General features: G+C 60.4%; 1 protein-coding gene and 1 non-coding gene across 2 annotated transcripts in view; both read right to left on the bottom strand.

Moving 5' to 3' along the window:
* ZFYVE28 (zinc finger FYVE-type containing 28) overlaps nucleotides 1-26,065 on the bottom strand; it is a 99,064-nt gene extending 72,999 nt beyond the window's left edge. Inside the window, exon 1 of the mRNA XM_029949471.1 lies at nucleotides 25,768-26,065. The gene's annotated coding sequence lies outside the window, so the exon portion shown is untranslated. The remainder of the gene's footprint in view (nucleotides 1-25,767) is intronic.
* On the bottom strand, nucleotides 1,394-1,516 carry LOC115303764. The gene has a single exon (XR_003914228.1). It is a non-coding gene; the product is annotated as a small nucleolar RNA SNORA33 (small nucleolar RNA).
* Nucleotides 26,066-26,284: the final 219 nt, after the last annotated feature.

Below are 26,284 nucleotides of genomic sequence, written 5' to 3'. Positions count from 1 at the left end.
GGGGGGGCGCGCACTCAATGCCCCACCCCCGTTTCCGGTACCTGTGCTACAGTCTCCTGCTGGGCGTGAAGACCCCGCAGGCCAGTGACTCCCTCCTTTGGGGACCTGGGTGCTCTTACACCGGCCCTGTCCCCTCCCTCAGACCATGGCTCCTCCCCCCGATCTACCCCAGCCTCCCACGGTCCCAGTGCCCAGAGCCAGCCTCCACTCACACCCACAGCCAGACGGGCCAACCAGGCCAGGGCTGTCCACACTCCAGCCAGAGGCGTGGCCTCCATGGGTCTGGAGCACCCAGCGCCCACCTGTGTCTCACATCTGCCTGGCTGGGTGAGGGAGGGCCAGCCTCCGTGCAATGAGAGGCCAGCCTGTCTGAGGTCCCCCCTGTCCCCAAAGCCCCTCAGGCACACTGCCTGATCTTTTCCAGGCCCTTGATGTCCACTCACATAGGGGGCCTCAGCCACTAGAGCTCCACGGCCTCTTGTGACCCCAAAGAAACTGCAGGCTGCTTCCTGCGACCCTCACGGGGCAGGGAGAAGAACCAGGTGCCTTCCGAAAGACTGGAAGCAGCTGCCAAAGGCTTCGTGCGCCCTGGGGACACCGGGCACGGGCAGCCGCGTGACGGACACGGTTTCCACGTCTGGATTTCTCTGTTTCTCAGTGTGTGAGTACAGCTGGGAGCCCACTGCCCACCTAGGATACGTCTGTTCTGCAGGGCGGGGGCGGGGGGGGCATCTGTCCTGCAGGGGGGGGGGCCGTCTGTCCTGCGGCGGGGGCTGGGGGTGCTCCAGCAGCTCGAACCACAGGTGACAAAGCCCTAAAGTGGGAGGGGGCACTGCAAGCACCAACCTGACAGTCACCGAGGCGACACTCTGGCCCAGGATCAGCAAGGACACCCAGGTGCACTCTCCCCCCGACTGACAGGGCCTCCTGCTGGGCGCCCAGCACCTCCAGGCTCCAATCCACACCCACCGCACCCCGCAGACCCTCTCCCCTCCCACACACGACGGTGGCTGCGGTGGGCTGGACAGTGGCCCCCAGAGGGCAGGCCCACCTGGAACCTGCCAACACGACCTTACGTGGCAAAGGGGTCTCTGCAGATGTGACAGTAATGAGATCCCCGGTGATCTGGGCAGGCCCCAAATCTAATGACAGGTGCCCCTTAAGAGGCAGAAAGACAGATGCCTGGGGGACTCAGTCGGTTAAGTGTCCGACTCTTGATTTCTGCTCAGGTCATCATCTCACAGCTCTCGTCTGAGCCCCGTGTCGGGCGGCGTGCTGAGAGTTCCCAGCGGCCTGGGACTCTCTCCGCCTCTCTCTGCCCCTCTCCTGCACATTCTCTCTCTCTCTCTCTCTCTCTCTCTCTCTCTCCCTCAAAGTAAACATATTTTTTTTCTCTTGTAGCCATTTTCAGGGACCTCACAATGTCTTTAAGGCTCGTAACATGACATTACTATTGCCAGCATGTTTTACATTTCTGCAGAAACACATTCAGCTAAGCAGATTCATTGGCCGGCTTATAAACACATTTTTTAAAAACTTAAAGAGAAGAGACGGAGGCCACATGGCAGTATAGGTGGACCCTGGGGGACGTGGCCGCCAGCCCAGGCTCGCCGCCGCTGCCAGAGGCTCAGGACCCCGCCCGGCAGATCCTCCCTCCGGGGCTCCGGGAGCGGCCGGCTGCGCCGACACCTGGATCCAGACGGGGAGACCACCGGGACCCCAGCACGCGCACAGAGGCCACCCCGGGGCCCCTGTCGGCCGCACCTCAGCCCGTCGGGGGGGCGAGGGAGGCGGCGAGGAGACGCAGGGGGCTCGGTTTTCCGGGAACTGAGGGGATCAGGGAACACGAGGCTTGTACGAAGCACACGTGGGATGCACACTCGCGGGCAAGCCGAGAGAGCGGGAGGAAGCAGATGCCGACCCCGCGTCCCCTTTCCCGCTCCGGCTCCGGCTCCCTCGGGTGGGAGCTTGTTTTAGGAGCATCTGTTGCTTTTTAGAGATTTCTACGACAATCAGAAAAACTATATTTTAACTCTTTCTAAGAAAATAAGGCCTATCACGTCCCCCACCCCCAAGGAACACGTGTCCACGCGGCACCAGGGACACAGGTTCCTCAGCGGTGACGCTTCACAGGGGAGGGCCGCCCCAGGAAAAAGGCAGAGGCCTCCCTCTGGGGGGCAGGGAAGGCCGTGGGCCCCTGAGAGGACACGGGGGGACTAGCCACCCTGTCCTCAGAGAAATTTCCAGAAGCCCAGACAGAGACTGGGCAGTCCGGGGCACTGAGCCGAAGCCATAGCGCCTGGCCTGTGTCAGGTGTCCAGGCCCGGCTAGCCCCCCTCTTCGGGCCACGCAGAGGCGACCGGATTCCTGAGGACAGAGACGTGGGGCCTGAGAGAGTGCAGCTGTGGCCGTGAGGCCTGTTGGAGGCTCCAGTGGACTTGAGAAACCTCAGCCCAGACCAGCTCTCGGCCAATAGGGACCCTCCTCCACCCGGGAGGTGTCTCTTCTCAGACCCGCCCCTCTGCCCTGCTCACCCCTCGGCCCATAGGAGGGCCTCATGGGGCCAATGCCATCTGCCGCGCCCCCCCCACAGGTCTACATGGCAAGAGAGACCCCATGCTCCTGCCTGGGGACCAACCAGCGCCCAGAGAAAGGCTGCCCGGCACAGGGTACCGACGATGAGGACAGGCTCTGTCTCCACCTGCTGAAGGTGCTCTGCCCTCCTGGAGCCTGGCAGGTGAGGGCAGGGAGCCACCGAGTCATTTCCACGGTCCCTGAAGTGGACACTGTGTCCCAGCATCCCAGTGCCGATGGAGTGGCCACCCTGTGATGCAGGCCGCCCGAGATGGGTCCTCCCTACCCCTGGGGGCAGGAGCAGAGCAGGGCCCTGAGTGGGTGCTGCGGGAGGTGCTGTGACCAGCCATGGCCACCTGCCTTGCTGAACGGAGCACCCTCCTCAGTAAGGCCCCACGGGACTGGCCCCAGAGCCCCGTCCTTCCTCCCTCCCGCCTCCTCCAGCACTGAGAGCACGTCTGCCGTTCCCATTTCAGCCCCCGTGACAGCTCACTAGCTATTTCCACGTCTTCCTGGCTGCTCTGGGGTTTCAACACGCCTGGGCTCTGCAGCCCACGCCCACGCATGTCAGACGCATCTGCTCGGTGTGAGACCCTCCTGCATGTCACACATCTGCGCGGTGACCCTCACGCCATGGACACTCCACTGTGGGCCTTGCTGTCATGTCCACTCCTACATAGGTTACTGTCCCCAAGACACACCATGGGACTTAGATCAATTCTGTCTTAGGAGGTCAATTATCATTTCTTTATTGTGGTGGACACATATAGTACAAAAACTCGCCGTTCACCATTCTTCCGTGCACGGCTCTGCGGCATTGGGCACATTCCCACTGTCGGGTAATCGTCCCCAGCCTCCAGCCTCCACTCCAGAACTTTCTCATTCTCCCAAACTGTCCCCATTAAACACCTGCTCCGCCATGTCCCGCCAAGGGGGACATAGTGCCGGAGTCCTGCCTCTCCTCTCCCCAGAGGGCTGGTCCCCTCACGAGTTCAGTCCACCTGGTGCCCCGCATAGTAAGCCTCAGGGCCATGGGACACACACCACTGCCAGCCTGTCAGTAGCTCAGGTGGAAAACCCACTGGGCAGCTCTCCGCTCCTTGGCCAGATGTCTGCCCCACTGGCAGGGGGATGCCCCCCTCGGAGGCTCAGGGGCTGGGCTCCAGGTGACGGCCCGGCTGGGTCTCTGCCTGGAGGTCCTGAGAGCCTGGCCAGTCCTACGTCCCCACAGGCGCCCTGGCACATGGCCCTCCCGCCGGAGTGGTGACGGCACGTGGAATCCCCTGTGCTTCGCATCTCCGACGCCCTGTGCTGCCCCCAGCCAGAGAGAGCGCCTGCTTCAGGGGCCGCCATGACTCAGGCAGGCCCACCGGCGGCGAGGGACGGAAACCCGTCGTCTTCACGGGGCCCGGGGACTGGAACATGGGACCGCAGGCTGCCACCCCTGTGACCTCAGCGCTCCGGTGAGCTCAGACCACTGCACTGTCTTGTAGCTCACTGGTCCCCACATGGTTACAGCAGGCGCAACGGTCCCCGCAGCTCACCCTCATGCCCCTGCTGAACTTGCTGGGCATCTGCGGAGGGCCGGGCTCCACCTGCTCCACGAGCACTCTCTCGTCCCCGCCACGGCCCTGTGTGGGGTGCTATTACCAGCCTCATGTGGCAGGCAGAAACCTGAGGCACTGAGAGGCCAGGCCTCTGGTCAAGGTCACACAGCCAAGGTGTGGCGCTGCAGGGTCAGGGCCGGCCCCACATGCCACCCCCACTGGGCTGTTCACCTTCATCCCTCATAAATATGCTGGGAGCGATGAGTCATCATAAAGCCAAATTTAATCGTCTAGGTGGCTCCTTGTGCACTTGAAGTGCTGCTCCTCACAGATGGGTGGCTGGTGGCCAGGCGCCGGGGCCAGGGGAGCACAGGAGGGGCCGCTTCCCACGCAGGGGCCTCCTTCTCGGGTGATGCAAGCGCTGCGGGCCCAGAGAGGCGGTATGGACGTGCAGCGGTGTGAACGCGCCGAGTGCTGCGGAACTGTTGGCTTTCACGTGGCTAACTGCGCATTACCTGCCTCACGCCTTAATCCGAAACTGCTAATAACAATCCTCTGGGGGCAACAGCAGGTCCCGGGGGCTAAGGCATCCCAAGGACCAGCCCCGGACCGCCAGCTGGCTGCACACACTCAAACGCACTGCGAGGAACTTGACCGTCACCCCTAAGGAAGCAGCGCCGAGGAAGCTCCTTCTGGCCAGACCGAATCCGACGCCTAAGTAAATTCCACAGTAGAAACAAAATAAGCATGAAACATGGACCAGAAATTCCAAACCAAGCGGGACTCTCAAGGAAAGCACATTGACGCCACTTTATTTTCTTTCCTTGAGGCTTCCCTCTGTCAGCTTAGGAAAGAGGATAAACGAGTGTTTACCAGCAAATCAGGAACAAATTCACCCCTTACAGCGGCGGGGCCTCAACAAGGACATCGCACTCACCTCACTGACCCTCGCCTCACGCGCTTGTCTGAGACAAATAAACTTCACGACTCACATCCTTGCACCTTCTCCCCTCCCCGTAATTCTTCACATGACTCAAGGGAAACATTCTCAAGGGAAACATGTTCTCTGAATTCCCTGCCCACCCCCTGCCCCCACCCCCTCCCAGACCCAGGGTCTCGGCTGACACCACGTCAGAAGCTCAGCTCTGCCTGCGGGAGCCCAGCCGGAATCGGGCACCACACACCTCGGCTATAAGGAATTTGCAGAAATGCAGATAAACTTGTCCAAATCGGATCGGTCTGGAGCTCCAAGAAAAGAGAAGGCTGCTATCCGTTTCCAGATCCAAGCAAGACACACGGGGTCTTTGGCTCCCATCTTGGAAAGAAGCAGACTCCTCACCCCCACCCCCACCCCCGCCAGGACATCTCATTAAGCACGAGATCGATCTCACGTTCTCACGATCTCGGTTCGCACAGGCTGAGCCACCGAATGCAGGCTGTCAGAAGGCAGCCGGACCTGCCCGCCCCACCGCACAGACCCCCTCCCTCCCCCTGCCCCTGCAGCTCCTGCCTTCCCCTGGCTAATTACAGAACAATCCGACTGTGTGTGAAGTGGCCTGTGTCACACACAACGCTACTGACAACACTAATTTAACTCCTGGACTGAGGACTCTCTGGGGGAGGCAGGCCCGGCAGACGGCCATCTCCTGGGTGAACAAGTCAAATCCTCAGTAGTTATTTTATTCTACTGATTTTTTTTTCAGTAGTTATTTTAAATGGTGCTATGAGCACTCATGAGCCCACCATCTGACATGATCTGACACGAAGGGAGAGGCCTGCCATAAATAACCCACATCCACGCCGCACGGCCCCCGTCCACTCCCTGTGACCCCCATCCACTCCGCGCAGCCCCCGTCCACTCCCTGTGACCCCCGTCCACGCTGCACGGCCCCCGTCCACTCCCTGTGACCCCCGTCCACGCCCCACGGCCCCCGTCCATTCCCTGTGACCCCCAGCCACTCCCCACGGCCCACATCCACTCCCCACGGCCCCTCCTCACAAAGCCACCTGCACCCTGGACCCTAATTCATACGGCCCCTTTAATGCAGCTTGGTTGCCATATGTGGTCGTAAATGTATTTTTGGTTGCTTTTAACTCTATAAAAAGGACATCATGCATATGCAATATTTTGAGATTGGCTCCTGATTTGTCACATCTGTGAGCTCTGCCCTTCACCGAGTTGATATCCGGCACCTGCCCTTGTGTAGAGTCCCCCTCCTCCCCCTGGGGGATCCAGCCACACTCCACAAGGGGCACCCGATTCTTCCAGGGCTTTGCTGTGTAGGCAGACCTTCACAAACGCCCTCACGTGTCCCCTGGCCGCGTGGGCACGTCCCCAGGAGGCAGGCATTGCGTTCCCATGGCTGCTGCAACAAATCACCACAAACTCAGTGGCTTCAAACAACGAAGGTCCCGACTTTGCAGTTCTAGAAGACAGATTCCAGCATGAGTCACACTGGCTAAAGTCAAGGGGTCAGCAGGGCTGTCCCTTTGGCTGGGTCCAAAGGACAGTAGCTCTCTGACCCTCTTGCGGCCCTGTCTCCCCCAAGAAGGGCCCTGTGGCCACCTTGTGGAACCATCGTGCTACTTCAAAGTCAGCTTACTAGCGACCTCAGCCCCCACCTGCGGCCTTCACGGCTCTTCGCCCCGTGCCCCAAGGTCCTCACGAGCTCTGGCACATGCGGTCGCAGCGCACCGCACCCCAGCAGTCCTCCTCCTGGACCCAGAGCAGACGACACCTTCTTGTTACCAGTTAAACGGGGGATGGTGGCGGCTTGTGACTCGAGTCACATGGCAGCCCTCTGGCTGCTGGGCTTCCCTTCACAGGGCGCTGACCGCATGCCGAGCACCACGACCGACCATGCACGGGTTACAATGGCTCCGGCTCTGGGCACCGGAGTCCTGGCCACCCGGACACAGTCTTTCTAACACAGGGAAGCTTTCCGGTTCACAGTCCCGGGACAGAGGGGCCTGGGGGTCCCGGGGACAGTCATGTGCTAGGCCACAGACGTGGCCACACTGACTGCACTGCTTCAGGTCTGGTGACCTAGCTCTGCCAGCAGGAGCCATGGCCGCACAGAGTGGGTGCCGTGCAGACACCCGGCCAGCGGAAGACCAGGAAACCTCTCCCACGCCCAGAGTAAGACCAGCCTTCCTGACCTCTCTGGCCCTCCCACCGCGAAGCCAACCTCACTCGGCTACAGACGCTCTGGCCAAGACCGGGGCGGCAGGAGGCGGGGTGCGGCGGACTCCACGTGAAGCCCTGTGCCCACGCCCCGGGGGCACTGTGCCCAGCGCAGTGACTCAGCGCCCCCCAACCAGCCTGAAAGTCCTGCTTTGTTGTAGCCGGTGCCGGCAAAGGCGCCCGCCTGCAGGTGCCTGACACCCTGCTTCCCGAGTGCACGGCGGGCACACCCCCAGCCAGGAGGGACCCAGGAAGCACAGGGTTTTCGTCCGTCCGGATGTGAAGGACTAGTGAGAGAGGAATTCACACGCAGCACCCGACGTCTCGTGAAAACTACTGAACCAATCACTGTGCTCTTGCCAAGGGCAGGTGACAGTGCACAGGGAAGCCCGTGTTAGCCGCCTGACCCCCGGGCCCTCCTCCATCGCCTCCATCCAGGGTTAGCACGCTCTGGAGCCGCCCCACGGGCCTCCTGGGGGATCCGAACAGCCTCCTCCCAGCGCTCAGCCCCTCGGCGGGGGAAAGAGCGAGGGTGCACGGCCCGGGGCACTCACGCACGGGTCCGCTGCCCACTGCCCCAGGGCTCCCGAGGCTCCTGTCCCATCGCCCTGCGCTGGAATCGAGAATGCCTCCGTGTCACTCGGGGGAGGGGGGGGAGGGCAGGAATCGAGGGGGTTTCCAGAAATTACTTCCTACCCCAGTGCGTCTGCAGCCACGGTCACCAAGAACACAGGGCCAGAAGAGATGGCCAAACCCAACTCAAGGACGGCCTCTGAGCACCCTGCTGCCCGGGGACAGTCACCAGGGACCAGGGACCGGGCAGCAGGACGTGGGGGAGGACGGGAGACACAGGGAGGACACAGCAGGGCTTCTCACCCCAGTAGTGCTGGCGTTTGAGGCCGTAATTCCTCCTTAAAGGGGCTGCCCTGTGGTCCTGCGGGGTGGCGACAGCACGCTGGCCGCTACCCACGAGATGTCAGGACATTTTCTGTCCAAGCTGTGAAAGCCAAAAAAGTCCTCAGGGATTGCCATGTGCCCCCTAAAGGGCCAGCGGTTTGAGAACCACGGGACCAGATTGAAAACAGATGTCCCCTAAGGTGGTGCTTAAAGGAAAAGCTGAGGCAAGAGCCACCTGTTGCCTGGTCCCGAGGTGCATCTGAGAAGCAGCCAGAAGCCCTGTGGGGGGAGTGGGACGGAGGTCAGCGGGGCTCCTGGCCCTGGGAGGCCTCAGGCTTTGCCCTCAGATGGGGGTCACGGGGGCTTCCGGGCAGAGGGGCAACATGGAGTTGTGTATTTGAAGCCTGGTTCCCGCTGCTGTGTTGAGAACGGCCCAGAGTGGGGTGAGGGCAAGGGTACAGCGGGGAGACGGGTCAGGGACCCTGGCAATAACCCAGAGACAGAGAGGGATGGAGGCGGCCGGGAATGAGGGAGGCGTCAGGAACACTTTCTTCTCATTCCTGTAAGTCGTACTAACCTGCATGTCACATAAGCTCCAGCACCTTGACCATCAGCCCCAAGGGCACAGTCAGCGGTATTTGGTGCGTTCACGCCGCTGTGCCTCCTCCATCGTCCGTCCTGGAACTCCTTCCTGTGAACCTGGACCTCTGTGCCCACGGAACACTTACCCCTACTCCCGCCCCTCGTGCCCACCATCCGTCTCTACGATTTGGGCTACTCTGAGCACCTCATTTAAGTGGCATCATGCAGGGACTTGTTTCTCTGTCACTGGTTCCTTTCACGAGCACAGTGTCCCCAAGGCTGACCGTGTCATAGCAGGTGTCAGAATGCCCTTCCTTCTTAAGGCTGAATCACATCTCGTTGTCTGGATGGGCACAATGGGTCTACCCACGGCCGCAAGTGGACACTGGCTGCTCCCACCCTGGGCCAAGGGGGATAGCGCTGCCATGACCGAGGCTGTGTCCTGGGAACGCACTGATGGCAGAGGTGATTTCCAGGTGTGGCCCGAGCAGGCACATGAATGGAGACGGGAAGGCCGGGAGGTGAGAAACAGGCTCACCGAGCGGTGGGCAGAGGGGCCGAGCGAGCAGCGGTGTCAGGGAGGTCAGTGCCCTGGGCAGAGGTCAGGGCTGGGGAGCCGGTGGGTGCAGGGATGCGCCCCTATGTGGAAGGAGGTAAAGGAGCTGGGCAAGGACCCCAGGAGACAGGACGGAAGCCAGGATGTGGTGCCATGGACACTATGGAAGGAAGTGGTCATACAGACGAGGACAGCAACCAGCTCCAGGATGTGGCCCCGGTGTGGTCCCGTGTGGTCCGGGTGGGCTGCTGGGGAGGCAGGGGGTGGAGAGGTGGTGGGAGGGGAACCACGAAGTGAACAGAGACAGCTCCTTCAGGACGTCTGTGGAAGGGAGATGGGTGGGACCTCAGGTCAAGACGGCTGGTGAGCTGGCTGCTGTTTTAGGCACAGGGGAGTTCACAGCATGTTTACCTCCAGCGGAATGATCTAGAAGATGGAGAGGCCAGTACAGGAGTTATGACTAGGCAAAGGGGGTCAGGTCCAAAGCATGGGGCAGGGGGAGACCCAGTGCACAGGGAATGGGAGGGGTGATCCAGTACATGGCGGGGAGGGAGCTCCAGTGCACAAGGGGTAGGGGAGATCCAGTGTACAAGGAAGGTGAGATCCTGTGCACAGGGAATGGGAGGGGAGATATAGTGCACAGTGGGGAGGGTAGATTCAATATACAAGGGGGAGGGGAGGTCCAGTGCCCAGGGTGGGGAGGTAGCTGCCTACAATTACGCACCTGCAGCATCTCCCACCTGTGCCCAGGCCCCCTTCCCTCTGGCAGGCCTGTGACTTGCTAAGACCAAGAGAATGGAGCCAGCATTCCCTGGGACTCCTGGGCAGGGCCCGCCGCTCTCGTGGGCTCTGCTGTGCCCTCACATGCCCTCACACCACCCAGAACCTAGCGCAGTCTGCTGAAAGGCAGGCACCACGTGGAGATGGAGGTCCAGCGACCCAGAGTTGGGGACTTCGAAGATCCAGCTGACGGAGGGAATCATCAGGAGGTCAGGATGTGACCTCTGGTGGACCTGGGACCTGGACCCAGGCACTCAGAGGCTCCGCACCCCTCCCCCCAGCCCGTCCTTGGAATATGCTCTCTGCTTCCCTCCCGTCTCCGAGGCCGCCCCCAGCACACGGCCTTGACAGTGATGTGCTGAGACACCGGGACGGCACAGGGCCTGAGCCACTTACAACCTCTCCGTAAACTCTAAGATTCGGCGTGTGGGCACAGAGCTCTCCCTGTCCTGCGGCGCCCGGCACAAGCCTGGGCAGAAGCCCCCTCGCTTTCGCAGCCGGCTGCCTGACAGCCTGGAGGGGCCGCCTGCCCTCAGCTCCTCCCTGCCCTCCACGAAGGGTGGCCGAAACACCCAACGACCACACGTCCACACCACCCTCCGCCTCGGGGGGGCTCAGGCTGCCGGACCGGAACACCACAGACCGGGCACCACGGCATTTCTTTCCCACGGGTCTGGAGCCGGAAGCCCCAGGTCAAGGTGCCCACATGCTCGGTTCCCGGTGAGACCTGCTTCCTGGCTTCCCCATGGCCGCCTCTCCCTGTACCCGCACATGGCAGAGAGCACAGGACCTCCTGACAGGTCTTCTCTTGAGGACACGAGTCCTGTGGTAACAGGACCCCACCCTGACGGCCTCATAACTGAGTCCCTGCCTAGAGGTCGCACCTCCATATGCAGCCACACTGGGGTGAGGACCCAACTTAGGAATTGGGGGGCACAACTCAGTGCACGGCACCCTCCTAAAGCATCATCTGGCTGCTGACAGGACTTTCTAGAAGCTCCCATTGTTGTGCTTTGCGAGACTCAGCAATCTGGGCGTTTGGCCTTCCCCAGGGCAGGATTAGGGTCCTCACAGCCATCCTTGGTTATGTGCCCTTCCTCTTTTTGTAGGAAGTTTAAACTGATCTGTAATGACAGAAAGCAGACAGCATTAGCGTGGGGATGGGGGCAGGGGGAGGCCGGGAGGGAACAAGGAGGGGGGAGCACGGGGGAGGGCCGAGGAAACGTTTGGGGATGGCGTTCTGTTCAGGCTTGAGCAGGCGCCGCCTCACGAGGTGCCCACGCGTCAGGACTTCTCAGACTGTCCACGGTAAACATGCGCACTTACCGGGCGTCGCTACGCCGCAAGAGAGCTGCCTAGAGGCTTGTTTCAATCACACACCATAAGAGACTCTTAAATCCAGAGAACAAACTACGGCTACCGGCAGGGCATGGGCCAACTGGGTGACAGGCGTCAAGGGGGACCCTGGCTGGGAGGAGCACTGGGTTCTATTCCTGAAGTCGTTACTACACTGTATGTTAACTAACTTGGACTTAAGTTAGAAAAAGATAAATACATGAATGAATAAAAAACATTGTTTCAATTAAACTTTTAATTTTGACATAACTGTGATTCATAAGGAACAGCAGAGAGGGATCTGGTAGGCTCCCCCACTTCCCTCGATGGTAACATCTGACAAAACCGCAAAAAGATACTGTAACCAGGACATGGACACAACTGGGGCCGGGAGCAGAGAGAGTGGGAGACACAGAACAGGAAGCAGCTCCAGGCTCTGAGCTGCCAGCACAGAGCCCGGCATGGGGCTCGAACCACAATCTGTGAGATCATGACCCGAGCTGAAGGTGGAGGCTTAAGTGACTGAGCCCCCCAGGCGCCCCTCCAAAAAGCATTTTTAATGCTCAGCCCCGACCCTCCGCGTGGGCGCACGGCCCGACCCTCCGTGTAGACACACAGCCCGACCCTCCATGACATCAAGAACCTTCAAAAGACCTCTGAGAACGATGGGTCAGGGTGAGCACAGCCACGTCACTTCCCCACGGGAAAAGCACTGGGGCTCCGTACTTAGTGTCATCGGCACATCGCAGACACTTGCATTAACTGTGTGATGAAACACCCACGAACCGAGCCTCCTCCTCCATTACCGGGCTGGCTGTTAAAAGGCAGGCATTGAGAGGAGGAGACTCTTAGCACCCAGAGCACCGCAGGAGCACCGGTCGCGGAGGCCCCCGGCCACCCCCAGCTCTGCTGGAATGGGCGGGTCCAGAGCCAAACAGCAAAGCTGTTCATCTTGACTGACTGATGTCCCGCCATGTCCACAGCGGAGCGAGGTCGCCGCTGTCACAGGAGCCCCGGGAACGTGGCGATGGCAGCACACCAGGCACAGAAACAGAGGTGGCACTGCGGGGACGCAGGCCAGGCCCAGCTCCGGCACAGTGGCGCAGGAGGCCAGTGTGCGGTCAAACAGCTCCACCCCGGGGTGGCGTCCTGAGCCACAAACCTGACCGGGACTTCTCGGTGGGATGTAGTGGAAAGCCCAGCAGGGGACAGACCAGGGGCTCATGAAAACCCTGGCCACTCTGCAGGGCACTGCCACAGTGGGCCCGGCTGCAGGGTCCGCAAGAGCACGTGTGGGTGTGGGCCGGACAGCACCCAGCCTAGGGCTCCGCTGATGCCAATTCAGCCCCAAACAGGACCCGCGTGCAGAGCTCCGGGTGTGGGCGGGCCAGCAGGACCGGTGTGGGGCGGGGGGGGGAGCTGTGGACCTCGAGGACTCTCTTCCCTGAGTCCCCAGGCTTGAGACACAGGGGAGTGCCACACCCACTGCAGGGTCAAATCTCCTGCCTGAGGAGGGCGCCCACCTGGCCAGACCCAGATGCAGAGCGGGGCGTCCGCCCTCCGCTGGGGCCCCGGAACCCCCAGAGGCAGCCGCACCTGCAGAACTGTGCACGAGCCCCGGGTCCAGGCCACACGCCCCGGGTCACACCCTCACAGCAACACACCCTCACACTGCCACAGGCCCTACAGCTTGGGGCAAAGTGTCCAGAACCTTCTAAGCAGTACAGGTGGTTTCCAGGTTTCCACTAACCGCGGCCTCACCCAGCATCCCTCATGAGAGCCTCTGTGGGTTCAAGGCCAAGGAAGAGCGCTCAGGGGGAGTCCTCAGAGGGACCTTGGCTCAGGCGTTGTGTTTGAGCCGCGGTAGCTAGGAACCTGGAACTAAACGAGCGCCACGGCTGATGTCCTGCTCCCGCCCGCTGCCCCTCGGCCCTGGCCCCCTCCGAGGCCCCAGCTGTAAGGCTCTGAGGTCCCATGGGTACAGGGTCCGGTCTGTCCCAGCTTCCACGGGCCTCTTCCCAAACCAGCTCCAAAGCCCACACGGGTCCAGGGTGGGGCCCGACCCTCCCCCTGCCGCCACCTGATGAGAAAGGCCTCTGTGGCCTCCCTGGCTCTGTCTCCTCTCTCAAAAGACACAGACAAGTGCATCGAGGTCGCACAGGCTGCTGCTCAGGAAACGCTACCAGCTTTTGAAGCCCCGTGTCAGACCCTGGAGGAGGGGCTTGCCCAGCTCACAGGTGTGACCAGTGATGCTGGAATGTTCCGCGCCTGTGACAGGGGTGGGGGCAGCAGGCGTGAGCCCCCAAGGTCGACAACCAGCCTCCCAAGGGGAGGACACACAGACAACCAGCCACAGGGCCGAGGCAGAGCAGGGGTCCACATCCCAGGCCGGCAGGGCGGGCCCCCTTCCCCTCCCCCCTGTCTTCAGCAAGGCAACAGCGGCTTCAGGGGCTTCGACCTGGAAGGGCCGCCCGGAGCCTCCTGTCTGTGGGGCACTGCCCTCACTCCCACCCCTCCCCTTCCGGGAGCAGAGGTAGGGCTCTCTCTGCAGCCCCTGCCTGGCTACCGCCCCCAAACTCCTGACAGGGCAGCAAGCCGATGAAATGCTGCGGCCAGCCTGCTCCACGACGCCCCTCTGCCCCCTCCACGGCCAGCTGCGTGGCGGCCACGGGAGGACGCCACTGAGCCGCGGGGACAGAGCGAGCAGGTAGAAAGGCCTTAACAAATGTCAGTGGAGAAGGTTAGGAGAGAATGTTAAAAATGGTAGCAAATTTCCAGCTCTATTTACCGAGATCTACTGTTTCCATAGCTGATGCTCACGTTACCATCCATCAGCCTCTCATCGAGAAATCGAGTGGCCGCTCAGGGGGCCGAGCCGGTGGCCAGGCCTGCACCCGTCGGCTAACACCCACAGGAGGCTTCCCACCCGGGGAAGGGGACCGCACTCAGGAGGCCCCTGCGGCCGGCGGGCCGAGCGCGGGTGAGGAGAGGCCGCGCCGTCACGGGCTTCTCAGGCTCCTCACACACTGGACACGGCGCGCCCTCTCCGTGTGCCGCCCGGGATCACGGCTCCCAACCAGGGGGCGTGGAAATGAGAGCCCGTGAGAAAGACACAATCACGCAGAGCAAGGTCGACCCCGCCATGCGGTCCCAGGAGGAGGCCCAGAGCGCGGCTCCCGGCGAGCGCGGGCGGGGGTCCGGAGCCACCCTGGAAGGCCCGCCCACGCCTCTGATCTCGAGGAGTCTGTTTCGGTTCCCAAACAGGGACGCCGCTGGGACACCCTGCTCACCAGGGCTGGGCCGGCCCCGAGCCATCGCACCCGGGCTGGGCAGCCGTAGGTCCCCCGTCCAGGCGCCTCGTGGCTCACGCAGGTCCCACCCTCCTCCATGACCCACCCTCCGTCGGTCAAGAACCACAACAGGGAAAACAGTTCAGTGGACCGCCAAAAAGTTAGCCGTAAAGTTCCCACGTGACCCAGAAACTCTCTTCCCGTGTGTCCACACAACAGAAGGAAACACGTGCCCACAGGCAAACGTGTACGTGAGTGTCTCCAGCAGCCTTATTCACAGAGGCCCAGGAGACCCAGCCAAGAGTCCGCAGACGGTGACCGGGCAGACACGAGGCAGCCCATCCGTACAGCGGAATGCTACGCGTCCCTCCGAGGCTGCTGCAAGGTGGGCGAGCCGGCCGCCGAGGGCCCCGTGTTGTAGGGTCCCCTATGTGTGAAATGCCCAGAACAGAAATGCACAGAGAGACCAGGGCTTAGAGGTCTCTGGGGCGGGAGGCGGAGAGTGGGGGCGGCTGCACAGTGGGCACGGCCCCTCCCACGCACCTGGGTGCACGAATGCCACCAGCTGTTCGTGGCAAACGGTAAACTGTGCGTTATGTGAACGTCACCTAATTTTTTAAGAAACGACACACGTAAGGGCTCCTGGGCGGTGCAGTCAGTGAAGCATCTGACTCTTGACCTCTGCTTGGGTTGTGATCTCAGTTTGTGGGACTGAGCCCCAGGGGGGGTGGGCTCTGCACTGACAGCACAGCGCCTGCTCGGGATGCGCTCTCTCTCTCTCTCTCCCCCTCCCTCTTTGTTGTGCTCACACACTTTCCCTCTCTAAATAAACAAACTTATAATATATATACATATATATGTATATATACACAACAACAAAGCTAATGGGCCCTGCCCACAGCACATCCTTGGGAAAGGCCCGAGGCAGGCTGCAGACAGCAGGGCGGGGCCCCGGGCATGTGTCTGAGTCTGAGGGAGAAGCCACATGCCGCCCCAGGCCACACTGTGCACAGAACACGAGTGACATCTCATGTCTGACATGGCCAATTGCCTTTTGGCTTTTGTCCACATGGTAAGGTGGGCTTCTAACGCCACAGTCCCTGACTACTTTAGAACAATCCAGAGCACAACAATCGGACCAAGTCTGAGTAGACCAGACCCCCTCAGAGTTCAGACACCTGTTAGAGGCTGCACATCCACCCCGTGACCAGAACCCGGACGGGGCACCGAGCGCAGGGGGGCGCAGCCACGCCAGCCTCTCTGGGACTGAGCTGTCATGCTGGGCGGCAGGTCAGGCCTGACCCCGTGTTCTGGGGCAGGGGGCAGAGGCCAGCAGGCCAGGCGGTCACCCTGAGACCCGCACCACTCGGCCCGTTGCTTGCCCCCACGTGGCCTCTCGGGTCCTCCCCCAACAGTCTCAAGACGTCCACTAAAGCGGCTGCACGATCTCGGGTCCAGCCACAGCACCGGGCTCGGGGGGTGGGACAGCGGATGCCAGGGAGCATTGTCCCCAGGTGCCCTTCGGTTCTATGCACCTCCCCCCCAGGTCCTTCCCTGTCTGTGACAAGTGAGCTCGCTGGCAGCCCCTCCTCAGCCTGGCAAACGCCCCCTCCAGGGGTCCACATGCTTTCTTGCTGGCCCTCGCTGAGGCAGTTCACAGACCCTGGTGCCCCCAGATTTTGCGGAGCCCCGTCCCTGGGGCCAAATGACGGAGGTCTAGACACAGGCTCTCTGTGGAGCACCTGCGGCCAGGGGCTCTCAGGGGCGCCGGTTCCCAGTCTGGGAGCATCCAGCCCCGGGAAACTACCCACCGCACTCTGGCACCCGCAAGTGTCCTTGGCCAGCGACGCAGGGGGAGTATGGAAGGGGCCAGCGGCCACGGTCCTGGAGCCAGGTCCCTGCATGCCTGACTGCTGGGCTCTCTGGAGCCGAGTCAGTCTGTCCCACCAGGCCCAGTCCCAGGGCCCTCGGGTGGCCATCTGCAGGGGTGCAGGGGGGTAGGGCTCGGCTGCAGGGGGGCAGAAGGGGGCAGGGCTCGGCTGCAGGGGGGCAGGAAGCCAGCTCTCGTGTCTCCCCACAGCCTCGTTCAGCTAAAAGGTGAGGAGACCCAGAGCTGTGGTCCCTGCTGCTGAGCCCAAGTCCCCGGCTCATCTGCACTCAGTCCCGAGCCAATGCCGGGCTCCAGGTGGGCAGACCTCTCCCAACAGCAGAGAGGCTCCCGGGGGCTCATGGGTACAGCAGCAGGGAATCCGCGAGGATGAGGCCACCAGAACACGGTCTACCCCAGGACGCGCGGCTGCCCATCATGCCTTCCTCTCAAAGCTGAAGCCCAGGCCACAGAACGTGACAGACACCCAGTGGGCGGAATGTCCTGGCTGGAAGGGTCCTAGCAGGCGTGTGACACCTCCTCCTCGAACGGCGTGGGGGCTTTCTGTGCATGGACTCAAACCCACCTCCAACCGCAGGACGCCGGACAGCCCACCTGACAAATGCGTACTGAGCAAGGCAGCTGTCACCCAAGCCGTGGGCCTTCTTCCAGGGGCTCTCGGTGTAAAGAGGACGGCGTGGTCAACACCAGCAGGAGGCAGCTGAGGAAGATGGGGGGCGGGGCTCGGTGACTCCCCCTGAAAGCTCATCCCCTGGGAGCTGGCAGCCCCCAGCAGCCTGGGACCACCCCCGCTGAGGACGGGCCCCTCCATGGGCAGCCCTGACCATGACCTGCCCAACTCAGTGGAAAGGGCCCACGCACCGCCCAGCTCAAGGCCACCCTGAAGGACCATCCCAGCTCGCAAGGCCTCAGGGGTCCGCGGAGGCCTTCGCTGAGTCTGCATCAAGACCTGGCCTCCCCCTCTCCTGCCTGTTTCCCTCCCCCGAAGGCTCTGCAGTAAGGCCTTCCTCTGAGAGCCGCCCCCAGGCCCCCAGGGCGGGCGGAGGCCCACTGCCGCCTCTGCCCCTCCAGCTGCTGGAGTCCCTTCCTTGCTCTTGCTGATCGCCTGCGTGCCTTTCTGTGCCCTCCCCTCCAGCCCCCCTGCGGAGTGGCTCTGCGGGCACCTTATCTGCGCACACACCTGCCTCTGACCGCAGGTTCGCCCCGTTTGCATCTCCTGAGACTGCTGATAGATACGCGATTATTTGATTATTTCCACGGCTTCACTGTCTGCTTTTTATATACTGTGCTTTTGCTTCGCTGCCCTCAGCCCCTCCTTCCAGCTGCGACTGGACTGTCTGCATCTTCACTCCTGCACGTCCCTCTCCGGCTCTGGAAGTTCCTCATTCTGTAAGTAGCAGGCTGGCGCTCACCCGGGGCTCACGCACATGCTTAACTCGTGGTCTGACGTCACCCTCGCCTTGCACGTCCTCCAGAACCATCAAGGACTACGCCCCCCAGGTGCTCCTGGACAGTATGTCCAGTCCCCTAGTTTTGGGGCTACTCTTGCCCAAACCCCTGCTTCTTGTCGTTCCGCGGGGTAACTGCTGCATCGACGGACGTGCCGTGAGCTCCTTGCCTCCCACGCCCTCCTCTGACTCTGATTTTCCTTCTGGAATACATTTCCCAGTACTTGTGCAGCAAGGATTTGGGGGCGGCTACACTTCTGTCTTCATCTAAAACTGTCTCCATCCCACCCCCTGTGCAGAGCCAGCCTCGCAAGCCCAGAGCCCCCCCGCCCCCCAACCCAGGCCTGGAGTCCGGGCCGGCACCTCGCTCCCTGCCGCCACCCCCAATCCCATCAGATGCACCTTGACCTTCATCCCAGCCTCCCTGCCCGCCCGTGAACTTCTCGAACCTCAGAGTGATCGCCTCACCCCTGCATGAGGTTGGCTGGTTTTTCATTTTTAATTCAACAACTCTCCCTCTCACCCCTGGGAGTTCCGTGGGCTCCTGGCGTCGCCGTGTGCTTCCCATGCCCACACCTCATTCTCGTGAGCTGTTATCCCAGGTCAGAGGCAGGAGGGCCCCTCAGGGCAGGCGAGCTTGACTCCACCGGGCACCCCCGTGACAGTGCAGCCGCCCGTCTCCCAGGGCTCGGCTTCCTGTGCGAGCCCCTCTTACCCGCCCCTGCCCTGGCTCCATGCTTCCCTGCCACCATCCCCCCACACCATCCCCCCGCCACCACCAAGAAGCATCCCCAGGCACCAGCCCATCCTGAACGCAGCTAACCCTCCAAGAGGTGCAGGAGATGCCCGCGACTTCAGGGCTGAGCCTCGGGAGGCCCGGCCACTCCCGCTGGGCACCGCCACCACCGTGCAGACCCCCCACCCTCAGCCTCTTGGGGGATGGGAGGCCACGCAGAAGGACCTAGCTGACGGAGGGCACAGAAGGAGAGAGGAGCCCCACCCACGTGTGGCCCACAAAATGGGGTGACTTCTGGCTCTCAGCCCTGGGGCCAGCTCAGCACTTGCAATTCTGCATTTTGGGCACCTGCAGTGGGGGTCCCCCCTCACCAGACCCACCGCGTGGAACTCAGGTCCCCTGTCCACATGGACATTCCACAGGCACCCCAAACGTCACGGTTCCCACCTAAGCTCCCAGACCCCTTGCCCACTGGCCCTCCCCTCACGCCCAGCCCTCAACCTCCCGGCCAGGCCTCTCCGTCCCAGAGTCCAGGCTGCCGTCACTTTACGTGAGCCTCCGCCAGGTCTCTGTCCCCAGCCCCGGCTGCCCGTTCTCCCCCCTGAATCTACTCCCTCCCCCCGCAGACCCGGAGGGACCCCAGAACAGGGATCTGATCCCATCATGACCGTCATCATGCACAGTGACCTGCACCCAGTCCCCTGCCCCTCCCAGCACCTCCCTCTCTCTCTCTCTCTCTCTCTCTCTCTCACACACACACACACACACACACACTCTCTCTCTCTCTCTCTCTCTCTCTCTCTCTCTCTCTCTCTCTCACACACACACACTCTCTCTCTCTCTCTCTCTCTCTCTCTCTCTCTCACACTCACACATCCTGGTGGGGCTTCCCCACTCTCTCTGTTGACTGCGTCTGTCCCTCGAACCCCAGCTCCCCTGGCCGGCCTGCCCGACAGCCCTGAAGCAGCCCCGCCCGGTGCCAGGGCCGCACATGACACAATAGGGCAGGCTCTCCTCGGGCAGCTCCAGGGGCTGCGGTTTGGTCTCAGAAATCTGCACACAGCACCCCTCGCTGCTGCCTTCCAGAAGCCCCAGAACAGGTCCAGCAGGGCTCAGAGGACAGGCTCGGAGCAGGGGTACGCGGGTCACCTCCAGGGGCAACGAGACCCCCGGGCCAAGTGGCTCCAGGTGGTGGGGGGGCTGGCAGGGGTGGCATCAAAGAGCCTCACCGCACCAAGCCCCTCAGGACACGGGATCCTGAGCACCTCTTGACCTTCCAGCAAGGATCCCTTGATTATCTCCAAAAATGCTACAATTCTCAAAAAAAAACCTCTCAAAAACGGCCAAATTCCTTTTTTTATTGAGGCGGAATTCACCTAAGACACAATTAACTATCTGCTTTAGCGCTGTGTGGAATCATACGGTACGTGTCCTTTTGTGTCTGGCTCCTCCACATGTTGCGTGATGATTTGAAGACTCATCTATATTATAACCTGAAGTTACTTCCTTTTCCTGGCTGAATAGTAGTCCATTGTGTGGCCGGACCACACTTCACTTCCTTATTAGCTGTTGCTGGACATTTGGGCCACTTCCGACTTCTGGCTGTTACGCATAATGTTGCTATAAACATCTGGATATGATTCTTAGATGTAGCGGACATTGGGGGCGCCTGGGTGGCTCAGTCCGTTGAGTGTCCGACTTCGGCTCAGGTCATGATCTCGGAGTTCACGAGTTCAAGCCCATTGTCGGGCTCTGTGCTGACAGCTCAGAGCCAGCTTCAGATCCTCCGTCCCTCTCTCTCTGTGCCCTCCCCAGCTCGCTCACTCTTGCTCTGTCTCAAAAAAAAAACAATGTACCCAACACTGAAGTAGTTGATTCCACTTTTAAACTTCTTTTTGTAATTATAATATCCTTAAAAAACAACAGGAAACACTCTCAAAAACTAAACACCCAAAAAACAGCTGCCCCAAAGACACCACGGAAGAGGTAGGGCCCCACCTGAAGGGCCCCCAACACTCCCCTGCCTGCACCCTGCACAAAACAAGAGAAATGGAAGAGCTTCAAAATACTTACTGTAAGAAAGAAAGAGCCTCCCATTCATCTGACCCACTGCTCTCCACAAATCACCATAATATGAAGCGGCTCTTCTGCTGCTGCTTTCTCTATTCAGATCAGTAAGAGAAAAGAATCCATTCATTTTTGTCTTCTTCCTTCAAACACTTAAATTGCCCATCAATATCTAAGTTTCTTTTCATTCCAACTGTGAAAAGTACAAAAGCAATTGTTTCACAAACGGGACTCATGTAAATGCTGATGACAGCTTCAGGTCCTTCCCGCAGGAGACAGGACAGAGTCCAGGGCGGCGCGCTCGGGGGCCCAACAGACTGAGTTCAAATCAAGCTTTCCCTCCTCGTGGCTGTGAAGGTTCCAACAAGTTAACGTCTTGTCCCTGTGAGCTCGTTTGTAGAACAGGCACAGCAAATGTCCGCCAGCATCCCCACAACCTCAGGGCTGCTAAGGATCCACCCCCTCCGCCCTGGCCGCCGCATGGCTCTGGGGTCCTCGCCTGGATCCTGAGCCTCCAGCGCGGGGAGGGGGCACAGGCGGCGGGCCCGGGGAGGGCACAGGGGGCAGCGCCAGTCTTACCCATCGCTGGCATTATCTCTAATGCCTGAAGTGCCCTGAGTCAGGCCTGTTCCCATCAACCCAGTACCGGACATGCCACAGAAGGAGGGGGGGGGGGCCCTTTTAAGATACTCTCACTCTCAGGGCGCCTGGGGGCTCAGTCGGCTGAGCGTCTGACTCTCGATCTCGGCTCAGGTCATGATCTCACAGTTCGAGCCCCACATCAGGCTCTGTGCTGACAACACAGAGCCTGCTTGGGATTCTCTCTCCCTCTCTCTCTGCCCCTCCCTCTCTCTCTCTCTCTCAGAAATAAGTAACTGAAAATAAAAAAGATACTTTCACTATCAAAATGACCTGGAAGGGACTGGAAGGCCTCAGCGACCCCTGAGGCTCCATGCAATGCGCTGTTCGTGGTCTGTATTAAGTCCGAACCCAAGAGCGCCACGGCCCGGACAGTGGCCATTTGTCGGAGCTCCTGACAGAGATGGCCAAATTCCACGGAGCACGTCCCTTCCCCCCACCTGACAAACAGGGAAACTGAGGCGCAGGGCCGGGCAGGGAGAGGGGGGAGGATCCCGCTCAGGCCCCAGTGCTGGCTGCCCTGTCTGCAGCTTCGTCACTATTTTTGCCAGAGTGGGCAGTAAGGACAGCCCGGGGAGACCCTGCTCACCGGCGCCCCCCTTGCTGGGGACAGGGGCACGTCACTTAGGAGCCGTGGCTACCCAGCGCTGTCGGCCCAAACAAGATAAAACCATGGCTCTGCCACCAGACATCGCAAATGACCGCTGAGTCATCTACAGGCCGTTAGGAGTGCATTTTCACACACTTAGAAGAAGCGTACCTTTTGTTCTGGGAATTCCCAGCAGCTTTAGGAGAAGAGTTAAAGCATCCTGAAATTACCCACCCTTCTTAAAGTGGGATGAAATTACCGAACAGGCCTCCCATTCGGAGGGGGTGCAGTTCGCTGACCCCGGCTCCACCCCCCAATGCCACCGCCTGCTGGACTCCGAGACCGGAGATCAATTAGGCAAAGCTCAAGACTCCCTGTCCGTGACTGGCCCGTCTAACAGAAACCATCGGGAACACTTCCCGCTAGTCCGCCGCTCTGATCGTAAAGTGCAGACGCTAAGCGATGACATCAGAGTTGGCACAGAAACGGACACTCACCATCCGTTAGCCACTCAGCCTCTCCCTGGTCCTGCCAACGCCAGTAGCTCAGGGCTGAGCGCTGAGGCCACACACAGACACAGCAACGCCTCCCACTGAGTCACCCCCGACCCAGCCGGGTGGGCTCTGTAAACTGCCTTCAGGGAGGGGGCATCTCAGCCTCCCTTTGCCCACAGCCTCCAGGTGCTGATGCGTCAGAAGGAAAGCCCCGCGGGAGGGGTGGCAGACGGGGCAGCGGGGAGGGAGGGGCCCTGTGCCTTGTGAACCCAGGGATGACAGAGACGGTGTGTGGGCCAGCCCAGCCTGCTGTGACTCAGCACTGCCGAGCAGCCTTCCCAGGACTCCGCGAGCCCCCTCCAGGCCGGCACCTGCTGGCAGAGGGAGCTCGGCCCCCGGCACAGCCTGTGTGGCCAGGCTTCCGGAACACTGCCTTTCCAGCAGCTCACCTCAGAGAGGAGTGTGTCCCTCCAAGGATGGCCGTGGCTGCAGCTGGGCCCTCAGAGCGTCCCAGCTGGAAACGCAGCCTGGCTAGAAGTTCACTGAAACCCCAAGCTCCTGAAATAGTGTCTGTGCTGGGCCCGCCAGTCCAGCATAGCAGGGAAGGTCAGCAGCTCACTTCCCAGGCAAGCAGAGCAGGGGAATTGGGGCACGTGCTGAGACCACCCTCTCGACCCGGGGACAGCAGGACCCAGGCTGAGGGAAGCCTCTGCACCTCACCGGCCTCCAGCACAAGCCCTCCCGCGGCCCGGGGTCTGCGATGGCCTGCTGCGCCGGGGGCCGTGCAGACACAAACCCAGGCCCTTCCCCCAGCCCCAGGCCCTGCTGATTCAATACCTTACCAGCTCCTACCTGCTACTGCGTTCCCAGGGTCCTGCTCCCTGCCCCCCCGCCAGGTGGTCAAGGAACAGAGGGCTCAGGCCATGAACAGGGGGCCTGGGACCCTGGAAACCAGGAGGGACCATGGACAGGGCTCTAGACCCCCTGGTCCGCTGACACTGGGTTAAGCTGCAAACGCCCTGTCTGGGGGCACACTCAGGTGGACTCCGCAAAGCCCCAAGGGTCCTGCTTACAAAAAGCGCACACGCTTTTTACCTGGGCTTCTGAGAAGCCATTTCATCTCTGCCCTGAGCCCAGGATGCTGACCATTCCCAGGCAAACATCGGTCACTAAAGTACTGTATTTGTGAGGAATGTTAATGGCCCACCCCCCGGGCGTGGTTTGGGGGTGCAGGGCTGAGCATGGTAGTGCCCATCCAGGGGACAGTATCACCTACCCACCCATCAGTTCTTCCTCGAAGATGGAAAACACAAACTTGACCTGTACCATCATTGGGATGTTCTTTAATGACACCGGGATATCTGGGCTGGGCCTGGTCCCCCGGAGCCCTCTTCCACTACGCCAGGATTGCGCCCTTTAGGCAGTGCCCCGGCGTCAACAAGAAAGCTATGACCCAGCAAGAAACACAAGTACTAATACTTTTTTTCAAATGAAGACACCAACTATTCCAAAAGGTTTCACCTCTTTAAAGTTCACCCTTTCTTGGAAGGACTTTCCCTAAACAAAAGCCAAAAAAGCGTGTCACCAACATCACAAAGGACAAGCTGATAAGCTTTCCCACACATTCCTTTCCCATCCAGCTTTCACAGTCCGGATAATGCTGACGGATCCTGAATGCTTTACATGAAAAACATGATAGTGTTTAAAAGATGGCCTTGAAGAAAATAAATGGCAACACGAGACAGAGGGAATGTCATTTCAACATTAAACCACTATGTTATACATCAGGGGTTTCTTTAACCCAACTGACGTGGTTATTACTGATTCAGATACCCAAAATCTTACTTGTCAGAAAGTTTTAAAGCATTTCTGAATGCTTTTTAGAACTGCAAGAACAATGAATATTTTTGGCTCCAGAATATTATCCACTGCACTGTAATGAACAAGAAGCGTGGCGTCCAGTTTTAGACCAAAGCGGGGATTAAATCAAGAATGCAGTCTGAATTGTGTGTCTATCTAAATACGAAAGTAGAAAAAAAATTGCAACTGCAGGCAACCGTCTCCCCCAGACCCATCCCCCCGCAGCTAACTCTCACCTCTGGTCCTGCAGCCCGGAATCTTCCTGGACTGACTCTGTGCTCACTTGTCCCAAATGGATTAAATTGGACAGGTAAGGGGAACATACAATTCTATTCACAATCCAAGACAAAAGTCTGAGTTTTCGGTTTGAAAAATGAAAAATGAAAAGCTACTCCAACCCTTCGAACAATCAACATATTTAACTCCAAAGACAGAATTCAAACAAGAGACCTCGCAACTTCAGCCTGACTGCAGGGCACCAGGCCACGGCCACACAGAGATCTCAGATGGACACGTGTCTCGACTCCAAGGCTCAAGGACAAATACCAGAAAACGTGACCTGAGACGGCGGAAGCACCAGCCCTGCCTTCTCCTCCAGCGGACAGCTCTGGGCTGCGCCATTATGACTGGCTAGCTGCCCGCGGTGCACCGGGCCCGGGTCGGCCCCTGGAGCCGCCTTGCAAGGGCAGCTGCCCGGTGGAGAGGGGAACTCGGGGGCACCGTTCTCCGTTCCGGGGCACAACCCCAAGGGCAGTATTGTTTTCCATTTTAAAGACTTTCCTCTAAACTGAATCTATGCAGTTCTAAATGAAACAGAGGGCCCCCATTCCTCTTCGTCCCTGTCCAACAGGAAAACAGTTAGGTGATCCTGGAAATGAGGCCGACTCCAGAGCCACACTGGAACCCGGACTCCTGACAAAAGTGTTTTTGGAAACAACCAGAATGTTACCTGACCAGCCTCTGCCGGCACATACCTTAAAAAGCTACCCTAGATATGACCTTTTGACAAGTAGACTTGATCTTTCCTTAACTGAGACAAAGGTGACACAAACAAAAGCCATTCCTCATACAGAGATACCCTGTGCAGGGCTGCCACCTTCCCCTGGCCACCCCCACAGGACAGCAGGAAGGCCTGAGTCCGGCCTTGAGGGAGACTGCAGTGAGCAGTGACCGGGTGGAAAATGGCCAAGGACAGGGAGGTCCCAAACGACAGGGAGCCAGGAGGCACCAGGGCCACACCAAGCCAACGCCACTACCTATAAGGAGCTGCTAGAAGGCAAGGAGGCTGGTAGCGGGAGTACCTGACTCGGAAGAAGCCGGATCCTCTTCTGGGTGACGCCAAGGCGGAGCAAGGTGCACCGCAGGCATCCTAAGCCTTCAGCCGGGCACTCTGGAGAACTCTCCGACCCCAAACACCACAAAGCACGAGCCCTTTGGGTCCCCGAGCTCCTCCAGGCCCCTGGTCTCCCAAACAGATCTGCAGCCTCCCCTGAGCAGGCCCACCAGGAGAAACCCCCACCCTGAGAGACCACCCACGTGGGGGGACGGAGGGCGGGAAGCCGGATCCAGAAAAGTGGGAAGCAGTGGGCTCCCCGGGTCGGTCAGTATCACTGCGGCCTCGATGTCCCCTGGTCGCCTCCGTGACCCCACCCGAGCGGCATCGCCCTCAGCCAAGACCCCAGTGCCCCCGCCGGCCCGCTGCGATGGCCCGAAGCTTGCAGTCCCGGACCCCAAAGGCGCGTCCAGGGCTCTGAGCCCCGCGCCGGCCGCAGCGGACACGAGCCCGGGCCGCCGGCGGGGACGCAGCGCCCGCAGTGC

Source organism: Suricata suricatta, chromosome 1 (assembly GCF_006229205.1).
Source record: "Suricata suricatta isolate VVHF042 chromosome 1, meerkat_22Aug2017_6uvM2_HiC, whole genome shotgun sequence".
NCBI classification, from domain to species: Eukaryota; Metazoa; Chordata; class Mammalia; order Carnivora; family Herpestidae; genus Suricata; species Suricata suricatta.
Note: the sequence above shows the minus strand (reverse complement) of the source record. Positions and strands in the feature narration are given on the sequence as shown.